We start from the raw sequence: 27,721 nt of genomic DNA, 5'->3' as shown, positions 1-27,721 counted from the left end.
ACAAAACTGCTCTTGGGTGGGCCCTTTGAGCATTATGGCAACCAATCATAATCCCAGAATGATGGGGTGGGAAAGATACAAAAGACGTGTTCCAATTGGGAGTTCGTAGCGGCCTCCGCCATGCCTGCACATTTGCATCATTCTAAAGCTCCCCGTTTCTACAGTACTGCACAAGCGCTCAGTGCTCATGGACTAAAGATTCATTCTTTTGAGAGAGAGAGAGAGAGAGAGAGAGAGGGAGAGACTTTCAGATTTCATTCTGATACTTTCCACTTTTCCCATTCTGTAGGGTTTATAGAATAGAATTCTTTATTGGCCAAGTGTGATTGGACACACAAGGAATTTGTCTTCAGTGCATACGCTCTCAGTGTACATAAAAGCTATAAGTGATAAATCATGGTCATAGTCATCATAAAAATACATCATAAATTATAAAATACAACACTTAGTGATAGTCATAGGATACTAAATAAGCAATCAACATAAATCATACTAGGAAACTAAAAACAATATAAATTATAAAGATATAAGCAACAATGTTATAGTCTATGTAGAAAAGGAGATAGGTAATAGGAAAGATGAGAAGAATTATATATATAATTGTACAAGCTACACCGGTTTTAACTTTTGCACTTTTGAGTCTCATGGTTAACCAGTGTTGGAAGAAATGTCCATCTGGGTTCAGTTCCAAGTGGGGAGAAAGACACTGGAAACATGAAGGCTATTTGGAAAGATGGTTTAATGGTGGACAAGACCACATGGTTCGAAGTCCTGGGTAGCTGACCACATGGAGTGGAGAGTGAGAAAAGCCCTCTCTTGGGCTTTGAACTTGCTTCCTGTTCCCGTGAAAGAAATGTATTCTGATTGGTTGTCAGACTCCCATGGGGCCATGCAGGGGTAACTTTGTAGGTTGTCTTGAGTCCCAGTCTTGGTTGAATCTTGCTGGGTGATGTAATCTTCCCAGGTGCCATGTGGTGAGATGCGTAGAGGGTTAATCCTATTATGTCCTGAGGGTGAAGGTCTTTTGTGTTGTAGATAAGCTGGCCCAGCCTTTTGTCTTGTAGATAGGATGGCCCAGTCTTTCTGGTGCTATTAACAAAGATGAGGGCTGCTTTCCAAGAGCATGTATCTCCTTTTCTCATCCAGGGATGTATAATATTCTGCCTTTTTAATATTTCCTAGAATATTTCATTCTTCTAGTAGAAGGGTGGGTGCTAACTTTCTTACACCAGTCTATTATCACATATTCCATTGTTCTGCATATAACTGTCAGAAGAAATTTCCCCAGTTCGTTCCCAGCTGGGAAGAGCCACGGACACTGAAAAGAAATGAGATCAAAGCCAACTGCCAGAAAGCGGGATTCTTTTAATGAAGGAAGGCAAGAAGCAATACGTGATTCAGCTCAAGCGTTCCTGGCATCCTAAACTAGTAGCTCCCAAGGGGGCAGTTAAAGGCTGTTTTCCACTCCTTCCCTGCCTTTATCCTAACCCTGTAATATGCCTCCCAGAGGTCCAGTTTGGTGAACACCCGCCCCTCCGCCAAATGGACTAACCTGTCTTTCATCAATGGGAGGGGGTACAGGTGTTCCACACATACCGCGTTGATCACCTGAAGTCTACGCATAAGCGTAAACCTCCATCCTTCTCCCTAAACAGGCCGGGAGCGGCCACTCAGGATCTAGCTGGCTGGATGAACCCTCGTTTCAGGTTCTTTTTGATATATGCCCTCATCTCAGCTAGCTCTTGTGGGGTCATGGAATACATCTGTGAGGGATCTCACGAAGATTGATGGTTCATTGAGGGCGCTTCCAAGAAAAGGCAGCACGCAAGGATGCAATCAAGTTAAATCTTTATTTAGAAATAAAGTAGGTAAAATGAGTTCCCTGACATGGAGGCATCCATGCCTGGATTGAGCCCATGGATCAGTCCCGTAGGAAGTTAGAACAAGAGCACAAAGAGCAGCTCCTGTGCAGGGGTTCTTATAGGGGCCCCTGGCCCCTCCCTTACCAATGTGTGAGGGGACCAGAGGGCCATTAACTCTCCCCAATGGGGCTGCAGGGGCCGGAGCCCCTTGACCCACCAGTGGGATCAAAAGTCCCTCTTTGCTCCCATCTGGTGGCCTTTTAAGAAACTGCCATGGCTGGCACAAAACACCTAACAATTCCCCTTCTTGCCAGCCAATGACAGGTGCCAGTGAGTATGAGTGAGAGGGCAAGCAGGTGTCATAGACATGCAGATATGTCGTTTACAGGACCAAACACAAATGCTTACACAGAAGGTTGTGTCGGTCAATGGGTACAGGTTTTGTGAACAGGTCAGCTAACTGGTCAGTTGTATTACAGTGTTTGATATGTACAAACCCCATTCTGACAAGCTGCCTGACATTCTTGTAGTGGATGTCTATGTGACGGGACCTAGAGCCCACCGCGTATGCCCCAGAGATTCCAATTGCGCCATGTTATCTTCCTGAATTTGGATGGGCAGAGTAGGAGGTGCCCAGATGCTCGTTACCAGAGCATTGAACCAAATCAAGTCATTTGCAGTGTCTGATAGGCTGGCATATTCTGCCTCAGCCGTGGAGCAAGAAACAAATTTTTGCTGCCTAACATGTCAATGGATAGGACAGCCATTTAGCAGTATGAGGAAACCAGAGGTGCTCCATCTACTCTTGGTGTCACCAGCCCAGTCTGTGTCCAAGTAAGCGGAGAGCTGGGCCGGCTTCTCCTTCTCTGGCTCCAGCATAAGGAGGGCATCGGCCGTGCCCCTGAGGTACCTAAGTACCCTCTTGACAGCATTCCAGTGGAATTCCTTTGGGTTTTCCACGTGCCTGGACAATAGATTTACAGCTAAAGCTATGTCAGGCCTGCTCCAATTGCTAATGTATAGCAAGGAGCCAATCACAGATCTATATAATTTATTATCTGTGAACTCAGGGCTGTCCTTGTGATTATGGCCATAGTAGTCACTTTGCATGGGGCTACGCGTTGGGATGGCTCCGCCATTTTGCATTTGGCCAACAACTCCTCAATCTTTTCTCTCTGGGATAATGCAAATCCCTTTTTAGTGGCCAAGATGTGCACACCCAGGTACCTGTCAACCCACCCCAAGGACTTTAGGGTAAACCTTTCCCCCAGGGCCTTGGCAAATTCGTCACTCCTTTCCTTGCCAGGCCCTACATATAGGAGGTCGTCCACATAAACCAAAACCTGTTCTATATCACCTTTGGTGTCATATGTGAAAACGCACTCATGTGCATGAGATGCCCTGAAGCCAATTCGCTCTAAACCCTTTTTGAGGCAGTCGTACCAGAGTTTCCCTGACCGCTTGAGGCCATATAACCCCTTTTGAAGCAACCATGTGTTTCCCCCCTCCTGCTGGTAACCAGGAGGGGCCCTCACGTAGATCTGCCGGTCCAAGTTGGCGTGGAGGTAGGCCATCTGGATGTCGAATTGGTAGACTTCCTTTCCCAGAGCAGCTGCAGTTACGAGGGCGGCCTTGACGCTTTCTGCCTGGACGGTCGGAGAATAGGTCTCTATATAGTCCTCCATGTAGCGTTGGGTGAACCCCTGTGCTACCAAGTGGGCCTTGTACAGGTAGCGGCCATTGGCAAGTGGTTTGGCCTTGAAAACCCACCTTGTGCCAATGACCTTCTTCTCTTTTGGTGGTTGCCTGGGGGTGAAGACCTTGAGCGTTCTCAGGCTCTCCATCTCCTGTTCCATCGCGAGCTGCCACTTCTCCTGTTCTTCGATGGGCAGCTCCTGGATGTCAGAGAAAGTCTTTGGGGTGACCACGATGCTGTTGATGGATGCGATGTGCCCAAAGTTGATTCTCTTTGGTGGGACCCCCTTGTTGGACCTCTTTGACCTTCTGACCTCCTGCCACTCACCGCCCTTTTCTTCTGCAGGTTCCTCGCCGACTGGCTGTTCACAACCGGGATGTGGAGGCCCTCGGTCCCAGGCGTTGGGCATCATGGGCCTCTGAAGCATCGCTGGAGGCGAAGAGTCAGGTGAAGATGGCGTGTCTTCCCTCTCAGGACTGGACGGCTCATCCTCCCCATCTGGACCAGGTAGGCTGACCTCTTCGTCCTGTTCCTCGCTCTCGTCGGTGGCAGGGTCTGTGGTTGTCTCAGGCAGTGTCGTGGTCGGTGCAGCTTTGCTGGGCTGGTTGATGTATGGGCCCAGATCATTTGAGTGGATCTGGGTCCAATTGGAGTCCTCTTCGAAGGAGGCAGATTGGGAGGTCACAGTCCTGCCCCCTTCTCCCAGGAACCGGTAGGCTTTGGAGCCAGGTGCATAGCCCAAGAACCTCAGTCTCTGGGAAACGGATCTCCCCTTCTTCCGCAGCTGCTTGGGGATGTGCACCCAAGCGTAGGAGCCAAATACACGTAAGTGTCCCAAACTTGGCTTCCTACCGTGGACCAGAAAGTATGGGGTCTGGTTTACAATGCTGCTCCAGGTGCGGTTCAAGGTGTAATTGGCGTAATGTATCACCTCTGCCCAGTATGATTCCGTAACCCCAGCATCTGCAATCAGACTACGCACCATAGTCTGCAGGATACCGTTCCGTTTTTCCGCCACACCGTTCTGCGCAGGAGTAAAAGGCGCTGTTCAAGAATGGTGTATGCCCTTATGGCTTACCCAGTCTTGGAACTTTCAGGACATGAACTCGGCCCCACAGTCGCTCTGCAGCTGTGCAATCTTGGTCTTGTACTGAGTTTCCACGTAGTTGTACAGTGATTTTATGGCATCAAAGGCTTCAGACTTTTCTGTGAGGGTATACACATGGCCGTACCTTGAGAAGTCGTCGACGGCAGTGAGGAAATGCTGCCTTTTCCCTAGGGACGGTGTAAATGGCCCAACCAAATCAACATGTATTAATTGATACGCATATTGGGTTTTACGCAGTGACACCTTAGGTATTGGGGCGGCCTTCCTCTTTGCCCTCTTACAGATGGCGCAGTCCAGAAACACGTCACAGTTCTGGAGGTGAATCCCCTCAGCAAATTCCCCCATCTTTTTGACTGCTGGGAAGCTGACATGGCCTAACCTCCGATGTAAGAGGTGGGCACATTTGGTATGAAGTGGCTTCCCCACTGACACCCCCTTGGCTCTGGTTGTCTTGGGCGGTGCTGGTACCTTAGGCCCTTTTTGGGGCTGATCTGCCTTAGGTGCCTGCTGAGGCTCGGGTTTGTTGCCCTCATTGGCCTTGGAAGGCCATGGGGCTGGCTGAGGCAGTATGGGTGCAACTGCTTTGGCCTTGCGCCCCTTTGACAGCCTGGGGGCTGGCTGTGGGGCCTCTCTCTCTCTTTCTGCGCGCAGGCCCCTTCTGGTGTGGCACCCTGTGAGCTGACTCCTGTAGCTGGGTACTCGGGGGAGAAATATGGTAAACCATTTATAATGGTAACATTCCCAATGACCTTTTTGTCTCGAGTGACATGACCTCCCCCTTTGCGAAACAATACCTCCACCCTGCCATCATCACATAACTTGGCTATACTCAACAGGTTATTGGCGATAGAGGGAGCATGTAACACACCTTCAACATTGCCCAGTCCTGGTACAGAGACAGTGCCCTCTCCAACAACCAAAGCATTGTTACCATTGGCAACCTTGATGGAGGAGTTAATTCTCCTTAACCTCTTAAAGCCTTGCTTCATGTTAGCAATGTGAGATGAAGCCACAGAGTCCAGTAACCAGAGGCCAGTAGGGCCATCAGCCTTTGTGGCGGGGGTGAGATAAGTAGTTCACACAAAATTGCCCTTAGCATCACCTTTGCCCCCGCCAGGCCCCCTTCTCTGCCCCCTGCCCCTTCCTTGATTGAAACCACGCTTAGGTCCTTGCTGGTAATGGGGACAGTCCTTCTTCAGATGCTCCTCAGAGCCACAGATGAAACACTTGGGTAGAGCGTTAACCTGCTCTGAACTCTGGTGCCTCCTATTGATACGCTGAGTTGTGGCCCTGGTGTATTCTCCTGCATCTTTACGCCTCCTGTCTTCCTCATTGAGCCTCCCTGTGAGGTAGGACAGAGTCATGGCTTCCTTCCTGGTTCCCTCTAGTGAAACAATAAAATTGCCCCAACTTTTGTCCAGGGATGCCAGAATAACAGCAATCATGTTGGCCTCAGTCATGGGGTAGTCCCTGAGCACCAGTTCTGCCCTGAGTGCCTTCAACTTTCCCAGGTGCTCAGCCATGCTAGCCCCAAATTTTAGCTTGGTGTTATAGAACTCTGATGTAAGCCTTGTGGTGGAGCCCAAGCTATCACTATTAAATAGGCTATATAACAACCCCCAAATCTCACCAGCTGTGAGCCCATCTGGAATGCTGGGGTAAAATTTAGCATCCAGTGAGCTCAGTAGAGTGGTATAGGCTTTCCTGTGGTACCACTCTTCTTGAGGTCCCCAAGGGAAAGGTGGGGGGTCTAAAACCATTTCTAGGGTCCCTTCTTTTAAGAGACATACCTGTATCTCTTTAGTCCATATGTTGAAATTCTCACCCCCCAGATGTAATTTTTCAAAGTTATTCAGGAGTACTGAGGCAGAAGAGTAAACAGGAGTAGAAAATACATTTGTATTTTGCTGTCCATTGTACCTCTGCTTGGCTTCCATTGAAGCGAATGGGAGAGGGAGCCCTCTGCTGGTGGGTGTAGGTATTTTTCTCTGATTATTTTTCTCCTTTTCAGCTGGAGCGAACTGGGCATGTCTGAACTGCTGAGCATGCTCAGAGCTCATTCCAGCCCAGGAGCCGACGGGGGCGGACCTCTCTCTCTGTCAGCCTCCGACTTTACTGCTTTGGCTGCCATAAGAAACGGGTGGGAGAGAATTAGAGAGCATGGGGGGGGGAAGTGTGCTGGAGGATTTTGAAGAAACGAAACCTAATCTCCGAAGTGGCTATCGGGTCAACCGTCATCGCGTTCCTGATTGATGACGATGCCAGACGTGCTTCCACCTGACCTCTGGGAGACCTTTGGATTGGGTGATTGATGATGGACAGTGGGAAGGGATGCTTTCTATATGCAACTTTCACGCCTATTGCTTTAGTTTCAGCTTTTCCTTGGTAGCGTTCATTTCATTTTCCAGTAAAAGTACATTACTCTATAAATAATGGAGTTTGGCTCGTTCTTTCCTGGACTTTGAAGGAAGCACACCTGACATTAAGCTGAAACTCACTCCAGTCATCCCGGATACCACCGAGGGGACTGAGATCCAGATCATGTCGGACCAGGAAAGTGAAGAAGGACAGATGGGAGCATCGGGTTCTACGATACCTTCACTTCAAGCAGAGAGAGGGGCTGCCGAATGTTTCTCCAAACCAGTACCAAAGACCACCGGCTTGGGACCAAAGAAGGCCGACAAACCACCCGCAAAAACCCGCGGCACCGCCCTGAAAGGAGAAGTCGTTGAGTTCTCTCCCCGAAACAAGGGTGAGCTGGGAACTCCGACCACCGCCGACGACAGCGGGACGGACTCCGACTCTGACTCCAATGATCTGGTGAGTCACACAGAGGACCCCATGCTCATCCCCGTAGAAATAAGGGTGCCATCCACAGAGACACAAGCGCAGATATTAGCCCTATTAGACTCTGGGTGCACCAGGTGCATAATCAGCCCGAAGGTGGTGGAAAAGATGGGCCTGAGACTAAAAACGTTAAAAATGTCAGGGCATTTATTAATCCCATGTTTGGCTCTGGGACTAATCACCCTGGTTAATTAGAGGAGATGAATCGAGGCTTATCCTTGTTTGCAATATTCCGAAAAGAAACGCGAGGAAGGTTTCTAATAAAACTCATTTATTTGTTATAAAGAAAATAAAACACCTCACTAACTAAGAAAAGTTAATTGTTACATTTTGGCAAGCGAGGTCTCCTGCCGGTCCAAGCCGGACCTTGCTGGCAGGAGAACAAAGGAAAGAGTGTGTGAAGAGCAAGTGAAGGAATGTGGGTGGATGGACATGCGTAGTAGCTTTTTGATAACAATTCTTGGCAAGGTACGGAAAGTCAGATAGTCCAGAAATAATGAGCTCAGCTGGTAAATAAAATAACACAGTGACAAAAAAGGCCCATTGCGTTCTGTCAGTTGGACGGATCGATTGCAGGAGGGGGCCCAGCCAGCTTTGTGACCGAACTCATTGAAATGCAGTTGGGGGATCACGTAGAGAGTCTCAGATTTATTGTGGCCCCTGGCATGGAACGACCCCTCATACTTGGGCTGCCTTGGCTCCACAGATGGAACCCACAGGTTAATTGGAAGACAGGGGTCTTGTGTATTTGCACCGGAAAACCAAGATTAGAGAGGGACCCCCCCCCAGAGGACAGGACAGGACCCGAAACGGCGGAAGTGGCAGTAGGCCACATTGAAGGAGAGGAGAAGATTCCAAAAGAGTATTGGGATCTCTGTGAAGTTTTTAGTGAAAGGGCCTCGGATGTGCTGCCTCCCCACAGAGCTACGGACTGCACCATTGAAATACTCCCTGGGGTTGTTGTTTCGATGAAGAAAGACATGTAGGCAGGATGATGATTCACGGGAAGGCCCCTCGGGTGGAAGGCACCTTGATCAAGGCACCTCGGTGTGAGGTACCTTGGGGAAGGCACCCTCACCCCATCCAGAAGGCTTCCTTTTATTGTCATTTTACAACTATCATGGCAAAACATCAATCAACGTTTACTTGTCCTGATTGGATACAGAAAGCTCGTGAAGTCCACATGGATCCCTCGTGTATCCCTCATGTTATTTCCTGTGACAAACAATTGCCTACGTGTTGGGCCCCCATGCCTGGTATATCTGATATAAGGTCTCTGCCAGACATCCTGTTTCTACATTCCTGATAAGATTAGGATTCTGTGGTAATGTTGTTTATTCAGCACGGTTTGCCGATGACTGAGATAACACCATTCCGACAGGGGTGAAGCTCCCTAAGCCAAAAATCTACCCCATGACTCCTCGTGAACTAGGGGAATTGTGAAACTTCATTGATAAAAATCTAGAATGGGGGTTTATCCAACCAGCCAGACCAAGGGTGGCGGCACCGGTATTGTTCCGAGAAAAGAAGGATGGCTCCTTTCGCTTAGTAGTTGATTATACAAATCTGAACGCGATTTGCGTGGAAAACGTTTACCCCCTACCACTAAATGAAGGACATGCTATCTCACCTAGGAAAGGGGAAAATCTTCACCAAACTTGACTTACGGGAGGCTTACTACCAAGTGAGAATTAGAAAGGGGGATGAATGGAAGACAGCATTTAGTTGCCCACTTGGATGTTTCCAGTTTAGAGTACTCCCGTTTGGACTACAGGGAGCCCCTGCTGTGTTCATGCAATTGATTAACGAAGTACTGCATGAGCACCTGTTTAAGGGGGTCCTGGTCTACTTGGACGACATTCTTATCTACTCAGAGAACATGGACGACCATGTGAAGTTGGTGCGAATGGTCCTGAAAAAATTCAGGGCTGCTGAACTATATGCCAAACTTTCTAAGTGCGAGTTCCATCAAAGCAAAATTGACTATCTTGGATATCGCATATCGCATGAGGGGATAGAGATGGACCCTGAAAAGGTTTGGGCCGTATTGGAATGGGCCGCCCCACGCACCCGCAAACAACTACAGAGTTTCCTGGGATTTGCGAATTTCTATAGACAGTTTATCCCCTCATTTGCAAAAATTGCTTTGCCAATAACAAATCTTCTGAAAACTAAAGGTGAGACAAAGCCAAGGCCCTCACGACCTCTTGAATGGACTATGGACTGTCAAGCAGCTTTCGAAAAGTTGAAACGACTGTTTGCTGCTGAACCGGTCCTCAAACATCCAGACATGGAAGAGCCTTTTGTAGTACAGGCTGACGCGAGTGACGTGGCTGTGGGAGCATTACTTCTGCAAAAGAACACAGAAGGGGAATTACAACCCTGTGCTTACACGTCCCGTAAATTCTCAGAAACCAAGAGCAGATGGGCCATATGGGAAAAAGAGGCTTTTGCGGTGCGATGGGCATTGTTAACGTGGAGACAATTTCTGGAAGGAGCAAAACACCCTTTTGAAGTTTGGACTGATCACAAAAATCTGGAGGCGTTGAAAACACCACGTAAACTGTCACCAAAGCAAGCTCGTTGGGCCCAGCACTTCAACCATTTCAATTTCACTCTACGCTACATTCCTGGTGGAAAGAATTTCATGGCAGATGCACTCTCCAGATTGCCTCAATACAAGAAATACCAAGAAAGAAGTGGTTCAACCCATCATCCCTTCGACACAACTGGCAGCGCCAATGACTACCAGAGCACAGGCGAGGGCCGATCCAGCCCTTTCGGGCGACCTACTCCAGAAACTGCAAGAAGCCCTAAAAACTGACGAATGGTTTAAAACCCATTCAAATGAATGTACACTGCGTGATGGTCTAGCTTGGATAGGGACTAAATTGTATGTCCCTGATAGTTTAAGACTAACAGTATTACAGTACGTTCATGACGCCAAGGCAGCGGGACACTTTGGGTTTGTTAAAACTCTACATCTTGTTAAAAGACAATTTTGGTGGCCTGCCCTCAAAAAGGACATAGAGGCATATGTGGCTAGTTGTCCGGTGTGTGCCTCAGCTAAAAGACCTCCGGGGAAGCCACCTGGGTTGCTGCAGAGTGTGGCAAGGCCGGATGCCCCTTGGAAGGAAATATCCATGGATTTTATTGTTGACTTACCAGAAAGTGAAGGGTGCACAGTCATTTGGGCAGTAACGGATTTGTTTTCCAAACAAGTGCACTTCATCCCCTGCTCTAAAATCCCTTCAGCTAAAATTCTTGCAAAACTGTTTATTCGTCATATTTACAGATTACATGGAGCTCCAAAACGTATAATTTTGGACAGGGGTGTACAATTTACTTCCAACTTTTGGAAGGAGTTTTTAAGCTTAATAGGCTCCGCCCAAGGGCTAAGCTCCGCCCACCACCCCCAGACTAATGGGGCTTGTGAAAGAACCAATGCTGTGTTAGAACAGTACCTGAGATGTTATGTAAATTACCAGCAAGACAACTGGGTGGACCTATTGCCATTTGCGGAGGTGGCATACAACAACTCTATCCATAGCAGCACCGGGTTCACTCTGTTTAAGGTAGCATCTGGTAAGGATTTTGTGCCAATCCCCGAGCTACCACAAGACACCCCACAAAACCCATCTTTGATTGAGTGGATCGAACAGTTACGGAGCACTTGGGCTGTAACTCGAAAAGCTCTAGATGATGCACACCGAGCGCATAAGACCCAAGCAGATAAAAAACGGTCCCCGGCACATGTGTATAAAGTGGGTGACAAGGGTTTATCTTTCCACCAAATACTTAGACTTCACAGAAATCAAAAAAGCTTGGACCCAAGTATGTGGGTCCTTTCCTGGTCACTAGACTTATTAATCCAGTAACAGTTGAATTGGAGTTGCCAAAAACTTTGAGACGAATCCACCCTGTGTTTCATGTTAGCTTGTTGAAACCATAACACTCGTCCCCTTTACGACCGGACCAAGATTCCCCTCCGGTCCCCATACTGATAGAAGGGGAACATTTCGAAGTCAAAGAAATTTTAGACTCTAGGAAGCACCACGGTAAGGTGCAATATCTGGTGGCTTGGAAACATTTTCCTCTGTCTCAAGCTGAGTGGGTGAACAAACGTGATGTCCGGGCACCGAAGAAATTACAGTTGTTTCATACCAAATATCCTGATAAACCTTAATGCCTGTATTGCAATTTTTCTTTTCTTGCTTTTCTTTTCCCTGTTTAGGACTAACGTCTTTTCTCTGGAGGGGCCGAATGTCAGCCTCCGACTTTACTGCTTTGGCTGCCATAAGAAACGGGTGGGAGAGAATTAGAGAGCATGGGGGGGGGACTGTGCTGGAAGATTTTGAAGAAACGAAACCTAATCTCCGAAGTGGCTATCGGGTCAACCGTCATCGCGTTCCTGATTGATGACGATGCCAGATGTGCTTCCACCTGACCTCTGGGAGACCTTTGGATTGGGTGATTGATGATGGACAGTGGGAGGGGATGCTTTCTATATGCAACTTTCGTGCCTATTGCTTTAGTTTCAGCTTTTCCTTGGTAGCGTTCATTTCATTTTCCAGTAAAAGTATTGCTGAGCACATTGTAAGCCGCCCTGAGTCTTCGGAGAAGGGCGGCATATAAATCAAATTAAAAAAAAAAAAAAAAAGTACATTACTCTATAAATAATGGAGTTTGGCTCATTCTTTCCTGGACTTTGAAGGAAGCACACCTGACACTCTCGGTGCTTCAGAGCCAGGCCTGAGCCCAGGCCTGTGGAGCTCTGAAGATTCTTCTGGAAGCCCTCCCGGTACTGGAGCACTTACCGGGGGGGCGAAGGCTGCAGGATGGGGCCGGAAAAGCCCAAAAATGCCGAGGATCGCCTGGAGGGGCCCACCGCTGGTCCTGAAGACTCCGGAGGAGGTGGCCATCTTGGGAAGTGGGAGGCTCGGCTGGAGGCCCCCTGAAGTCATTGAGGTGAGTCCTCCGTTGCCTCAGTGGGGGTGTTGGGAAGGCTGGAGCCCCCAGGAGTTCTTCTGGGACTCTCTGGAGGCGTGGGTCCTGGCTAGGGGGTTCCGGACTGGACGCCCACCCCATCGTTGGTCACATGGGGGTAGTGAGGGAGGCTGGCTACCCCCGACATCAAGGTTGTGTTGGTCGTGGCTTCCAGGGCCATGACCAGGGCTTGGATTGCAGCCCTGATGCCTGCTGCAGCAGGAGCGGCTGGGCAGACTTCAAGGCTTGCCTGTGGGGGGGCCCGAGCAGTTTGCATGCTGCTTTGGCTGGCTGCCATCGGTTGCTGGGTCTCGTGACCTAGCTGAGGCCCACCAAGCCTCGCTGGAGTAGGTAGCCTGGGGGCCGCCATGTTGCTTCCGGTTGGCCCCGGAAGCTGCAGGTCGCAATTTGGCGGGAATTTTCCTGCCAAAAGCTCCGGGGCCCTGGGGTGGCCGGCGCCATGTTAGGGAGCCTCCTGGGCACTGAGGAAGGACTTACCCAGTGTCCAGAGGCCCCCTGCACTGGTGTCCCATGTGGCTTGGCCTCTGGCGTCCCTCGGGTTGCTAGAAGCGTTCATAGCAGCTCTCTGCATTCTTCGCCAGTGAGCTGGTCTATGCTGGGGGTGGCCTGGTGAGGCCCTGATACTTTTCCTGGCCATCCCTTGCCATATGCTGGGAGTCCCAGCAGCCCTTCTCGGCCCGGCTTCCATACCTCAGTTGCTCGATGACCCGGCTTCCCATATCTGAAGCATGTCAGGGGTGTTCTGACTGGCGCGGGCGGCCTTGGTACCGGCCCCTGTTGGGGCTTCATGGTACTTGGTTGTGGTCTTGGGGTGAGGCCGGTAGAACAAAATGGGATTTTCTGTCCCCAGATGGCCCCTTCCCTCTTTGGCCGGTCCTCCCTAAATTCAATGTCCAATTCTGTGGTGGCCTGAAACCAAGCCATTCATGGCAGAGCAACTTCCCCCTCGCTAGGCATTAGCCAAGGGGAAGCAACTGAAGCAGGGCATGGCGAGGAAGCCTTGTGCAAAAGTGCACAGGCTGGGGAGGCGAGTTGGAGATGGAAGAGGGGCAGCCTGGGAGGGTCTCTGTCAGATGTAAATGCCTTATTCTCCAATGTGTAAATAGTATATGAACGGGGTATCAGGGGTTAATTTATTCTTCACTCCTTAATGTATTCATAATTCACCACTCCCACATCTAGCTCCTCCCATTGTATATATAAGGAGCTGTCTGCATCCTTTTCCTGGCTTCTATCTGTGAATATTCAGTGAATATAGAATGCCTGCTGTAAATAAAAGAAAATATATTCAAACCTCTAACTCTCACTAATCTTATTGAGTCTGATCCTGAAAATATTGCAACAAGCTGGTAGCAGAGGATGGTTAATTGACTCAATAAAAACTTAAAAATGTCTAAGAAAGATAGGCCCAACACCAGGGCATACAGCAAAGAAATGGAAACAGAACAAGAAATAATCAACGAATCCACAAACGCAATTTCGAGAGAATCCGAAGAATACACCACTGAAGACGAAGAAATTATAGATGAAAATGATGACCAGGAGGAAATCGAAATAGAGAATAACGAACTCAGGTCAGAAATATTAAAACTATTAAAGAGCCAGAAGAACGATGAAAGCCTCATCGCGAACCTCCAAGATATGCTGAAGAACAGCGGAGCAGCGAGAGAGAAAAACATCACTAATGAAAAGTCTAAAGATCCAAAAACAGTGAGTGATATGACTGCAGAAAAAAATATTGTGAAGAAGAAAAACGGTGATCCAGCGCAAAATTTTGAATGGCAGCCATCTTGGTTTCAACAGGCCTCCAAGGTGAGCGAAGCAGAGCCAATCAAAAAGCTCAATTCAAAATTTCTGGCGCGAAAAACGTTATCAGACAACGAAAATGAAAAAGAAGATTCAAACTCCTCAGAAGAATCAGAATCAGAAAGTGAAGGTGATTCAACAAACTACCAAATAAAATCAGCAATGAAAACGCTTTTTGCTGCATTTGGGCCAAAACTAAAAATTACTAAAAAGCTAACGAAGAAGCGAGCGAGCAAGCCAATGCCTCAAGACCTGCCCGCTCCCATCCTGACTACGAGAGCGCCGACGCCCGAACCCAGAGAGCCCTGCCGATACCGCCCCACGCCACAGACCGAAGCAAGCACCAACGCCCTCAGAAGAAAAGGAAGAACAGCCGCCGTCGTCAGGACTCCCAAAATCGAACCAGAGACCGATTCATCTGAGGAGGAGCGGAACGAGCGAGCCGCAGTGAGGAGAACCTTTCACGACGACTCCAAGGAAGAAATGGACAACGCGCATGCGCGAGACTACGCAGACGGCCCGGGAAGACATGAACTGGCGAGGAGACCGTGCAGGCTCGTTGCGAGCATCCCCATGCCGTTTTGTAACTTTCTGCATTTACGAGACCACGGACTACCTCAGGTTGTAAGTAATGGACCTAATAATGTCGGAAATTTACCCAGTGACTTCCCAAAGCTAAGGGTAGATGGCATTAATTTGCAAGAATGGTATCAACAGCTCCAGGTTGTCTTTATGAAGGAAAACTTACTGTTTTTTATCACTAGTCCCCCAAAAAGACCTTGGACTCTAAAAATAGATTGTTTACACCATAGAGCATTTTTCTTATTAATATCTAGTGTGTCTCCTGCAATGTATCACAGCATTAAGCCAAATCTGACTGTTTCAGAAATTATTCAATGCATGTTTAATTTGTTTCACAGTGACAGTGTAGCTACCACCACAAGGATGTCTAAAGATTTCTTTTCATCTAGGATTAAACCAGGGGTTTCCATAAGTGAGCACTTAATATCTTTAAACAAAATAAGAGCTGAGCTGCATTTGAGGGGGGAGGTGATTTCAGACCAAACAATGAAAAGTGTTATTATCAACTCACTTGATCCATCATGGGACAATTATATAACACATTTAGACACAATCAATCTAGGATACTTATCCATAGAAAGTCTATCCAATAAATTAATAGCAGAAGACAATTCAAGAAGGAATCGTTCTAACAATCACATAGAACACAAACCATATAGGAAAGTAGCTTTCCAAGAAAAATATAATGAAACATTTAAATGTCATAACTGTGGATCCAGGGAACACAATAGGAGAGATTACCCCAAGATTTCAAAAGAAAGACATAGGTCAGAATATAGAAACAAATACAATTATAGACAGTCTTCCATAGATAGACATAGATATAGAAGCCCACCAAATTACAAAGAGAATAGAGGGGGCAGAGATAATTCAAAGGATAGAAAATCTGGTTCACTAAATGGATTAAATAAACAAGACAACACTAACATACAGCAAAATGAGAACAATAATTGGCTTATTGATTCTGGAGCAACTAATCACACCACTAATAACAAAAATATATTGTCTTCATTTATAGAAGATAAATTTGTAATAAAGGTAGCTAACCAAGAAAAGGTTCAAGTATTAGGTAGAGGGAATGTAACCCTGCCTGGTCTAGGAAAAATAGAGGGGGTATTGTTAATACCTGAAATACCTCATAACATACTAAGTGCCATAAAACTAAGTAGAGATTCTGACATTAACATTGTTTTTTCTAAAGGAAAAGCGACTTTGGAGAAGAATAAAATAAATATAGGCACTGTGATGATTAAAGGAGGCCTACCTTATCTGATAACAAAGGAAAAATGGTTGCATAACATTGATTCAAATATGGAAGATTGTATTGAAGTAGATAATGAAAATATTAGCAACAGTGACAATGATGAATGTAAAATATCTCATGATCACATAGATACACACAATGAAAAAAAACCAAAAATAGGTAAGCCAATTCATGATGAGTGTGCTCACATCTTACATAGGAAGTTAGGACATGCCAGTTTTCCTGTAGTACAAAAAATGACTGAACACACAGAAGGTGTTAAAATAAAAAATTGTGAAAACTATTTGGAATGCTCAGTATGTAAATCTACAAAACTAAAAACTAGTCCCAGACCAAGAAAATCTACTAGATCAACCAACAAAATTTTTGATTTAGTACACATGGACTTAGTTGGTCCATTAACTCCATCAATCACTTATAGAAAACGTTACTTCTTGACAATAGTAGACGATTATAGTCGCTATGGATTTGTTTATACATTAAAACACAAAGATGAAACCTTTCAAAAATTTAAAGAATTTTACAAACGCATAGAAACACAACACAATATCAAAATAAAACAAATTATGACAGATAGGGGATGTGAATTCATGTCTAAAGAATTCTCCCAATGGTTAAAAGACAAAGGAATGTTACATTACACATCTAGCCCATTTTCTGCGTTCCAGAACGGGATTGCGGAGAGAAAGAACTCAACATTACAAACCATGATTAGATGCACATTGGAAGATGCTGGCTTAAGCAAACAATTCTGGTCAGAAGCCTTACATTATTCAAATTACACACAGAATAGAACCTGGTCCAGCATTGTAAATAAGACACCATATGAAGTGATGTATAATAGGAAACCAAAATTAGCACACATGCACATATTTGGAGTCACTGCAGACGTACACATACCTAAGCAATTAAGAAGAAAGGGAGAAAACCTATCCAGAAGACTCAGATTTATGGGTTACGAGACAGGCACTAAAGGATACAGATTCATTGATAATAATAACAAATTTATAGTCTCCAGAACAGCTGTGTTCCATGAACAGGCCAACTGGTCTAAAATACATCTTAATGAAATATTTCCAAATAACAACAAAGATACAAAATCTCATGAGGAAGAGACTATAGAAAAGCAAGATATCAACAAATATAAAAACAAAACCAAAACATGGACAAATAGCCAACACAAAATAAAAACAGATACACTAACAAAAAAGGAAGCAAGATATTTGCATGATAACGATAGTAAACCTAAAAAAACTATTAGAAACACCAGAAATCAAATACCAAATAAATACAAGGATTATATAATGCATATGGATGGTGAGCCAACAACACCTAATACATATGAGGAAGTGTTAAAACTCCCTAGTAAAGAAAAAGAAAAATGGGAATTAGCGATGAAAAAAGAGATGGAAAGTTTACAAGGACTAAATGTATTTACACCTGCAATTGCACCTAAAGATAAAACAATTATTGGTACCAGGTGGATATATAAAATTAAGAACTTAGAGGGAGGCAATACCCTATACAAAGCTAGACTAGTTGCACAAGGTTATGCACAGAAATATCCGGAGGACTATACTGACACGTATTCCCCCACAGTAAGAACAGAGAGTGTCAAAACAGCTCTAGTGGTAGCATCAGCACTCAATCTTGATGTATTCCAATATGACATACAGACTGCGTATCTACACGCAAAACTAGATAAGGAAATATATGTAAGAGCACCTCACAGTCAATACACAAACAAAAATGAGATTTGGTTGTTAAACAAGAGTTTATACGGGTTAAAACAATCTGGTAAACAATGGTATGATTGTTTAGTAAAAGTACTTAAAACCATGGACTTCAATGCTACCACTGCTGATAACTGTTTCTTTGTCAAAAAGGGTGATGATTACATAGAATTTGTATTGATTTATGTGGATGACATTTTATACATAGGAAAACATAAAGAGAGAAGAGAAACTTTTGTAACTAAGCTAAATGAACATTTCTCGTTAAAATCTCTAGGCAAAGTAAACAAATATCTTGGTGTTCAAATTAATAAGACTAAAAGAGGATTCAAACTTACTCAGAGAGATAAGATCATAGAACTTTTAAATAAATGCAATCTAAATAATGCCAAACCTTGTGATACTCCTATGCAAACTGACTTTCTAAGAAATACTGATGAATCTTCTCCCGAATTCAAAGATAACACATTTTATAGATCAATCATAGGTTCACTTCTTTATATATCTAATTGGACAAGACCAGATATCGCTTTACCACTCAATTTATTATCCAGACATGTCAGCAAGCCAACAATGTATCACTGGGAAGCTGTTAAAAGAATTTTAAGATATCTGAAAAGTACACTAGACTTTTGTTTAATGTTAGAACCTAACGATAATAAAGAACCAAAGCTTACATGTTACGCAGATGCGGACTGGGCTGGAGACACCTCATGTAGAAAAAGCACATCTGGCTATATATTCCTCTTAAATGACTGTCCAGTTTACTGGTACACTGGTAAACAAGAACTAGTGGCCACTTCAACGACAGAAGCAGAATATGTTTGTTTATCCAAAGCTGCAAATAACCTTGTATGGTTTAATGATTTAATTTCAGATGTTTGGAAAAAACCTGCTTTGCCTTTTGTTATGCATGAAGACAACAAAGCAGCCATTGAAATATCTAGATCTGACGCCATTGGACAAAGGTCCAGACACATAGATATAAAATTTAAACATGTGAGACAATTATCTCAGGATGGATTTATTAAAGCAGTGCATTGTGATACTTCAGAACAATTAGCTGACATATTGACAAAGCCTTTACCTTCTAAGCAGCACAAATATTTAACTTCTAAATTGTATGTTTTGTATTGTCCTGAATCTGAATGTAATTGGTGTTGCATAACGAATCGGCATTTAGAGGGGGATTTGTCAGATGTAAATGCCTTATTCTCCAATGTGTAAATAGTATATGAACGGGGTATCAGGGGTTAATTTATTCTTCACTCCTTAATGTATTCATAATTCACCACTCCCACATCTAGCTCCTCCCATTGTATATATAAGGAGCTGTCTGCATCCTTTTCCTGGCTTCTATCTGTGAATATTCAGTGAATATAGAATGCCTGCTGTAAATAAAAGAAAATATATTCAAACCTCTAACTCTCACTAATCTTATTGAGTCTGATCCTGAAAATATTGCAACAGTCTCTCTCTCACCAATCCCCGGTTTATTGTGGAGATGGAAGGGGCAAGAAGCAGGGTGGAGAAGGGAGCAAGCGGCCTCCTTTTCCGCAGTTGGAAGCAGCCAAAGTCTGCTTCCTCCTCCACATTCTGCCTGCATTGCAACACCTGGGGGACCTGCGCCCAAGAGACCTTGGTGGTGCCCCAGAGCACAAAATCAGTTTTCATTTCTTTACACGAAAGGGGGGGAAGAGTGTATGGGATGCAGACCTGCGTGATCCCCAAAGTGACCAGACTGCAGAGCGGTACAGCCCTCTAAGCCAAAACAGCTGATTTCCCAACTTTTTTGAGCTTAGCCTAATGCACAAATAGAATGGCTGCATATCAGCCTGGCTGCAGTTAGGAACCCAACTAGGGCTAGCTGTCTGTCCTCAATGGGCCTCTCCAGCCTTATCTTCTCAGGCCAGGCGAGGAGTGGCTGTGAGGGGCGGGGGAGGGCATGGCGCCCCTCGATGTGAGTGACTGACATTGAGTTGGCCATGCCTACCCAGTCACATGACCACTCAGCCACGACTACCCAGCTGGTCATTAGGGCAGAGAACCGGTTGTTAAATTATTTGAATCCCACCACTGGATGTACATATAATCAGTTGTCACAGCCCAACTTTCATTTCTGGCACCAGAATGGCCAGATAAACAGCAGAGTGTTTTGGGTGTAGTAGTTTGGTTGCCAAATTTTGAAAGAAGTAATCTATGATTGAGCGCATGACTTCACACACGTATTTGCATTGGACACCAGAAGCCACAACCAACTTCCACAGCACAAAGCAAACACTAATGTAACAACAAAGAACGTATGATGATGAGACCATTAATAAGGAGTTGTTGTACATGTTGAAACAGAGGAGAAATTTCTGTACACACCAGAAAACTTTTAGGAGTGAGTACTGTATAAGCTGAAACTTTAAAAGCAACAACAATGCAAGGCTAAATGTTACGATATGTTGAATGATAACAGTGCTGATGCCTAATTAACTTACAGATCTCCTTACCACAAGATGTGATAACAAACGTATGAGACAAATTCACAGGAAACCAATTCATCACTTGCTAAGTGAAGCTTCTCTTTTTCGGACATCATTGTGCCGTCAACATTTTTATGTTCAGAAAAAGTGACAGGAAAAATGAGATTGCTTTCATGCCTTATTTGATAGCAGTGTTCCAATATTTAAGGTGGTGCCACAAGGAAAAGGGAGTCAACCTATTTTCCAAAGCACCAGAAGGCTGAAGGCCTTTATTACTTGAGTCATTTGTAAGAATAATAGATGTGGGACATAAACAAACAAACTAAAGGCAGCAAAATTTCTAATATTCCTTCCTCCTATTTTTCCCCATAAGAATAACCCTGTGAGGTGGGTTGGACTGAGAGAGAGACAGTGACTGGCTCAATGTCACCCATTTGGTTTTCATGTCTAAGGCAGGACTAGAACTCAGTGTCCTGGTTTCTAGGTCAGCACCTTAACTACTACACCAAAGTGGTTGTACATTATTACATCATTATCAGAAAGAGGCTATGAAAATGGATGGGTCCTTGGAGTGATATTGAGTACCATTTATTTTCTTAGTAGACCATAGAGACTGCAAAGTGCCTTGATCACGACTAAAAATAGCCAGAAATTCTAAATTTTCCCCATTAGAAAGGTGCTCATCCACGATCTATTGCAAAATAAAGCAATAACTCTCTCAGCATCAGTTGTCCAGCTTATTTTATTTATTTATTTATTTGTTTCAATTTGTATACCGCCCTTCTCCAATAGGACTCAGGGCGGTGAACAGCCAAAATAAAAACAAAACATACAAAATTTAAAAACAGTTTAAAATAATTAAATATTTTTGGCTGCAATTTAAAACAAACCCAATTTAAAATCAGTTAAAATTTAACCCAAAATTGTGGGTTCAAGCCAGCCCGGATAGTTGAAATAAATAAGTTTTCAGGGCCTGACGACAAATCCGGAGGTCTGATATTATACATATCTCTGGGGGGAGGTTGTTCCAGAGGGCGGGCGCCGCCACAGAGAAGGCTCTCCCCCTGTGGGTCGCCAGCCGACACTGTCTGGCGGACGGCACCCTGAGGAGGCCCACTCTGTGCGAGCGTACTGGCCGGTGGGAGGCTATTGGTGGCAGAAGGCGGTGTCAGCGTTCCAAATTAGGCTCTCTTCCAGCGCTGACATAACAAGATGAACTTTTACCTAGTTTTGTATGTACAGATAGTGTTTCCTGGGAGACGAGGGTGGGGGCTACATTCCTGTGAAAAGAACGTGCCGGGAGGTAGAGATGGATCTGCATGATGGCCAATGGGACATTGGGGTTGGAGAGCGGAAGAGGAGGGGGTTGGAAGGAGGGGCCAGTTTGGCTGCAAAAATGAAATCAGGATTGTCGGCTTTTTATGTTCTTAAATAAAAATGTTTCATTAGAGAGATTGCGCTTGAAAATGAAACTCATTGAAGATAGCACCGAAACCTGACAGACAGCCAAACTCTCCTCCAAATCCAGGCTGGCTGAGTTTAAATCATCCCGTTCCCTCCCAGACATCTGGTCGGACGGACTATGGCTGAAGCCAAGCTCTCGGAGGAAAGCCTGCTTCAAGAAACGGGAGGAGCAGAAGCGGTCGTGATTCCAGCCAACTTGGAAAATACAAAGGTAAAAGATAAAGAAAAACCCCTAAGTGAATTGGGAAGGGCGAGCTGGGGATGGGAATGGCAGCGAAGCCCAGACAAGGCAGCACCTCCCCACCCCAGGATGAGAGACGAGGCAGAGGACTACCAACACCAAGGCTGGCCCTCCAGAGCTCAGCACAGAGAGGAGAGGGCAGAGAGGGAGGAACCACCCCAGTTCAGAGGGAAGTTCGATGGTGACCCAGACAACCTCGCCCAATTCCTCGATTCAGCTGAGATATACATAGAGCGGTTCGGACACCTCTACCCTTTCCCCAGAGCCCTAGTGAATGCTATCTCGGAAGGGCTGGAGGGAGAAGCAAAGAGGTGGTCAGCATCACTCTACAAATACAGGGCCCCCCAGCTACAAAATGCGGATGGGTTCTTGCAACTATTGAGAGCCCGTTATGAGGAGGAGGAGGAGGACCCCTATGTGGAAGACGAGCTCAGAAACCTAATGCAGAGGGGGAAGCCTATCAGAGAGCATATCCGTGAATTCAGGAGAGTCATTGGGACACTGCCTCCCCTACCAGAGCGATTGCTGGTGTATTTTTTTAGAACAAGCCTAGATAAAAGAATTTCCCAAGTGACTGCCTATCGTGACATCCCAAACCGACTCGCTGAATGGTTCCGGGTAGCGATAAAAGTCGACAGAGGGCTGCGGGCGAGTGACACGTCAAAACCACCAGAGGAAAAGGAGAGAGGCCGACCAGACCAGGGGCCACTCAACAGACGAGAAACCCCAACATCACAGCCCTCCTACAGACCAACTGCCCCACGGAGCCCACTGAAATGCTACAGATGTGGAGGAAGCGGCCACATAGCAGCAAGATGTGGAACACCTAGACCGGGACCAGCTCCACCGCCCAAAGCACGACCGGAACGAGGGCCCAAGCGCGTCACCCACGTACCGCGGGAAGCTCCCCAAATCCCGGAGTTTTTCGCTCATCTGACCGAAACCAGAGGAATCCCAGTGGAGGGAGATCAGTCCCCCGAACCCTATGACACGGAAGACGAAGGCGAGGATGACCCGATGGTGAGTGGACCCGTCCATCCTTTTCTTTTCCCCATACGCCTAACAGCCCCCAAAACAGGGGCCCAAGAGACTTTCCAAGCCCTAATAGACTCGGGTAGCACACGGTGCCTAATCAACCTACCCACAGTTCTAAAATTGGGAATCCGAGCTAAACAGCTCAAACAACCAATTCGCTTCGAGCAAGTTGATGGGTCCCTAGTGGGAGGAACGTACGCCACACACTTGACTGAACCCGTGAGACTAGAACTCGCAGATCACTGGGAGACGATCCACTTCATAATAGCCCCCAAGATGACAGAACCAGTCATATTGGGACTCTCATGGCTCGACAAATGGGGTCCAATCATTTGGTGGCAAGAGGGAACCCGCAGGCTGAGAATAGCAAAGGGGCCCCAACCCCTGCCGCCCCGACCAGAAGAATTCCCTCCCACGCTGAAACCCCAAAGCAGCCCTCCACTACAGAAGAAAACACCACCAACACAAGGGTCCCTCCCAGAAGGTGCAGCAAAGCAATTGGCAGCCGCACCCACCACCGTTTGTAACGCAAACCAGATCCCAAGGGAGTACCAAGACCTTGCGGGGGTATTCAGCGAGGCCGAGTGTGACATTCTGCCCCCCCACCGCGAGACCGATTGTGCCATCGAGATTATCCCAGGAGCGAAACTACCCAAACCTAAAATGTATGCCATGACGCCCCGAGAAATGCAGGAAATGCGGGACTACATAGACAAAAACTTACAAAGGGGATTTATTGAGCCAGTGAAACCAAGGGTAGCGGCGCCGGTCATGTTTAAAGAGAAAAAGGACGGCTCCATGAGACTGGTAGTCGACTTTCGAAGTTTCAACGCTGTTTGCGTACACAACTTGTACCCCCTCCCCCTCATGAAAGACATGTTAGCCCACCTAGCTAAAGGGAAGGTTTTCACCAAACTAGACCTTCGAGAAGCTTATTACCGAGTACGCATAAAGGCAGGAGATGAATGGAAAACAGCATTCAACTGCCCCCTGGGTAGTTTCCAGTTTAAAGTAATGCCTTTTGGATTGCAAGGAGCCCCGGCAGTATTCATGCAGTTAATAAACAAAGTTTTACATGAACACCTTTACAAAGGGGTCCTCGTCTACCTGGATGATATTCTCATCTACACGGAGACCATAGACGAACACATACCCCTCGTCCGCCAAGTACTGAAAAAACTGCTACGGGCAAACCTATATGTCAAACTGCCAAAATGCGATTTCCACCAATCACGGCTAGACTACCTGGGCTACCGAGTATCAAATGAGGGGATAGAGATGGACCCAGCCAAGGTCCAATCAGTTCTACAATGGCAGCCCCCTCGCACCCGCAGACAACTGCAAAGTTTTCTAGGCTTTGCGAATTTCTACAGACAATTCATCCCCTCGTTCGCGAAGATTGCCAAACCTTTGACGGACCTCCTAAAGACAGGAAGCCCAGTGATGAAACCTCGCCCGGGACAACCCCTACAGTGGGACCTGACCTGCCAACAGGCATTTGAGATGCTAAAAGGACTGTTCGCGAAAGAACCTGTCTTAAAACACCCGGATCCGGAACAGCCTTTTGTCATCCAAGCAGACGCAAGTGATGTGGCAGTAGGAGCCGTGTTACTCCAAAAGAACAACCAAGGTGATCTACAACCCTGCGCCTACACCTCCCGCAAACTCACCGATACGGAGAGGCGATGGGCGGCATGGGAGAAGGAAGCGTTTGCAGTAAGGTGGGCCTTGTTGACCTGGCGGCACCTTCTAGAGGGAGGCCAGAAACCATTTGAAGTCTGGACTGATCATAAAAACCTAGAGGCTCTAAAAACCCCACGAAAACTGTCGCCCAGGCAAGTGCGGTGGGCACAATACTTCAATCGTTTCAATTTCGAGCTTAAGCACATCCCAGGAGGGAGAAATTTCCTGGCTGATGCCCTCTCCCGGATGCCCCAATACAACAGTGAGCGGGAGCAGGTAGTGAATGCCATCATCCCCTCCACCCAAGCTGCGGCCCAAGTGATCACCAGACGGCAACGACGTGACCAGCAAGGCCAACTTGCAAGTGACTTAACTGCAAAATTAAAAAATGAAACGCTGACCGACCCCTGGTATCGGGACAATCAACATCTCTTGACAAAAAGAGATGAACTAGCATGGAGGGGGACAAAACTCTATGTCCCACAGAGTTTACGCATCCTGATTCTCAAGAGGAGCCACGACGTTAAACCAGCAGGACACTTCGGGTTCCTAAAGACTCTGCACCTAGTACGAAGGCAGTTCTGGTGGCCACACATGAGAAAGGACGTAGACAGTTATGTAAAAAGCTGCACCATTTGTGCCACGATGAAGACAAGGCCAGGCTGCCCGCCTGGATTGTTGCAACCAGTAGCTGAGCCAACAAGACCATGGGAGGAGATTGCAATGGACTTTATAGTAGACCTACCAAGGAGCAGTGGAAATACAGTGATCTGGACTGTAATAGACTTATTCTCCAAACAGGCACACTTCATACCTTGTAGTGGACTGCCTTCAGCCCGTCAGTTATCCAAACTGTTCCTGAAACACATTTACCGCCTACATGGAGTCCCCAGGAGAATCATTTCCGACAGAGGGGTCCAGTTCACAGCAAAGTTCTGGAGGGAGTTTCTACGATCCATAGGTTCATCCCAAGGGCTCAGCTCAGCATTTCACCCGAGCACCAATGGGGGGGCAGAAAGACTGAACGCTATGATAGAACAGTATTTAAGATGCTACGTCGACTACCAGCAGTCCAATTGGGCAGACCTCCTATCTTTTGCGGAGGTTGCATATAATAATGCTGTCCACAGCAGCACGGGGCTAACCCCGTTCAAAATAGTGAGTGGCATGGATTTTGTTCCCATGCCAGAATACCCGAGGGAGCCCCCTTCCTCAGTCAGTTTGACCGACTGGATGGCAATGTTGAGACAAACTTGGGAAAATGTTAAGAGGGCGCTGGCAAAGGCGGCTCAATCTTATAAGGAACAAGCAGACAAGCACCGAACTCCCCAAAGACCATTTCAGCTGGGAGAGAAAGTTTACCTCTCCACCAAGTACTTGAGACTTAGACTCCCGAGCAGGAAATTGGGCCCAAAATTTATAGGACCATTTCCTATAATAAAAATAATCAACCCCGTTACAGTGCAATTGCAGTTGCCACGGCTTTTGGGGAAAATTCACCCCGTTTTTCACAGTAGCCTTCTAAAACCTGTAGTGGGGTCTACTTTAAGGCCAACTCCACGTGAACCCCCTGGGCCCCTGGTTGTTGGGGGCCAAACGCACTACGAGGTGCAGCGGATTCTTGATTCAAGATGGCACAGGGGGCGCCTTCAGTACTTAATTAAATGGAAGGGTTACCCATTGTCAGAGGCTTCCTGGGTGAAGAGCGCAAACATCCAAGCTGATCGCCTTATAGCAAAATTCCATGCAGACCACCCGGGAAAACCGGGAGGGGGGGTGCACAGCCGGGGAGGGGCTGATGAGACTAATCTTGTTGTGTTTTCCCTATGGGATAGGTGATGTCGCAGAAGTGAAGGGAGAGGGGCCGGATGTCAGCGTTCCAAATTAGGCTCTCTTCCAGCGCTGACATAACAAGATGAACTTTTACCTAGTTTTGTATGTACAGATAGTGTTTCCTGGGAGACGAGGGTGGGGGCTACATTCCTGTGAAAAGAACGTGCCGGGAGGTAGAGATGGATCTGCATGATGGCCAATGGGACATTGGGGTTGGAGAGCGGAAGAGGAGGGGGTTGGAAGGAGGGGCCAGTTTGGCTGCAAAAATGAAATCAGGATTGTCGGCTTTTTATGTTCTTAAATAAAAATATTTCATTAGAGAGATTGCGCTTGAAAATGAAACTCATTTAAGATAGCACCGAAACCTGACAGGCGGTCTCGTAGATACCCCGGCCCTAAGCCATGGAGTGCTTTAAAGGTGGTCACCAACACCTTGAAGTGCACCCGGAAGACCACCGGGAGCCAGTGCAGCTCGCACAGGAGAGGTGTCACATGGGAGCGCCCCGTCGCTCCCATAATCCCCCGCGTGGACACATTCTGGACCAGCTGGAGCCTCCGGGTGCACCCCAGGGGGAGCCCCATGTAGAGAGCGTTGCAGTAGTCCAGGCGGGAGGTGACGAGTGTCTGAGTGACCGTGCGTAGGGAGTCCCGATCTAGAAAGGGGCGCAACTGGTGTATCAGGTGAACCTGATAAAAAGCCCCCCTGGCCACGGCCGTCAAATGGTCTTCTAAAGACAGCCGTGCATCCAGGAGGACGCCCAAGTTGCGAGCCCTTTCTGTGGGGGCGAGGGATTCGCCCCCAATAGCCAGCGATGGCACCAGCTGGCTATATCGGGACGCCGGAAGCCACAGCCACTCGGTCTTGGAAGGGTTGAGTTGGAGCCTGTTTCTCCCCATCCAGGCCCGCACGGCCTCCAGGCACTGGGACATCACTTCAAGGGCATCGTTGGGGTGGCCTGGGGTGGAGATGTACAGCTGGGTGTCGTCAGCGTACTGATGGAACTCCACCCCAAAGCCACGGATGATCTCACCCAGCGGCTTTACATAAATGTTGAACAGAAGGGGCGAGAGGACTGACCCTTGTGGCAC

The sequence above is a fragment of the Pituophis catenifer genome, unplaced genomic scaffold, assembly GCF_029215685.1.
Source record: "Pituophis catenifer annectens isolate HBS135680 unplaced genomic scaffold, rPitCat1.0.hap2 SCAF_5, whole genome shotgun sequence".
Lineage (NCBI taxonomy): Eukaryota > Metazoa > Chordata > Lepidosauria > Squamata > Colubridae > Pituophis > Pituophis catenifer.
Note: the sequence above shows the minus strand (reverse complement) of the source record.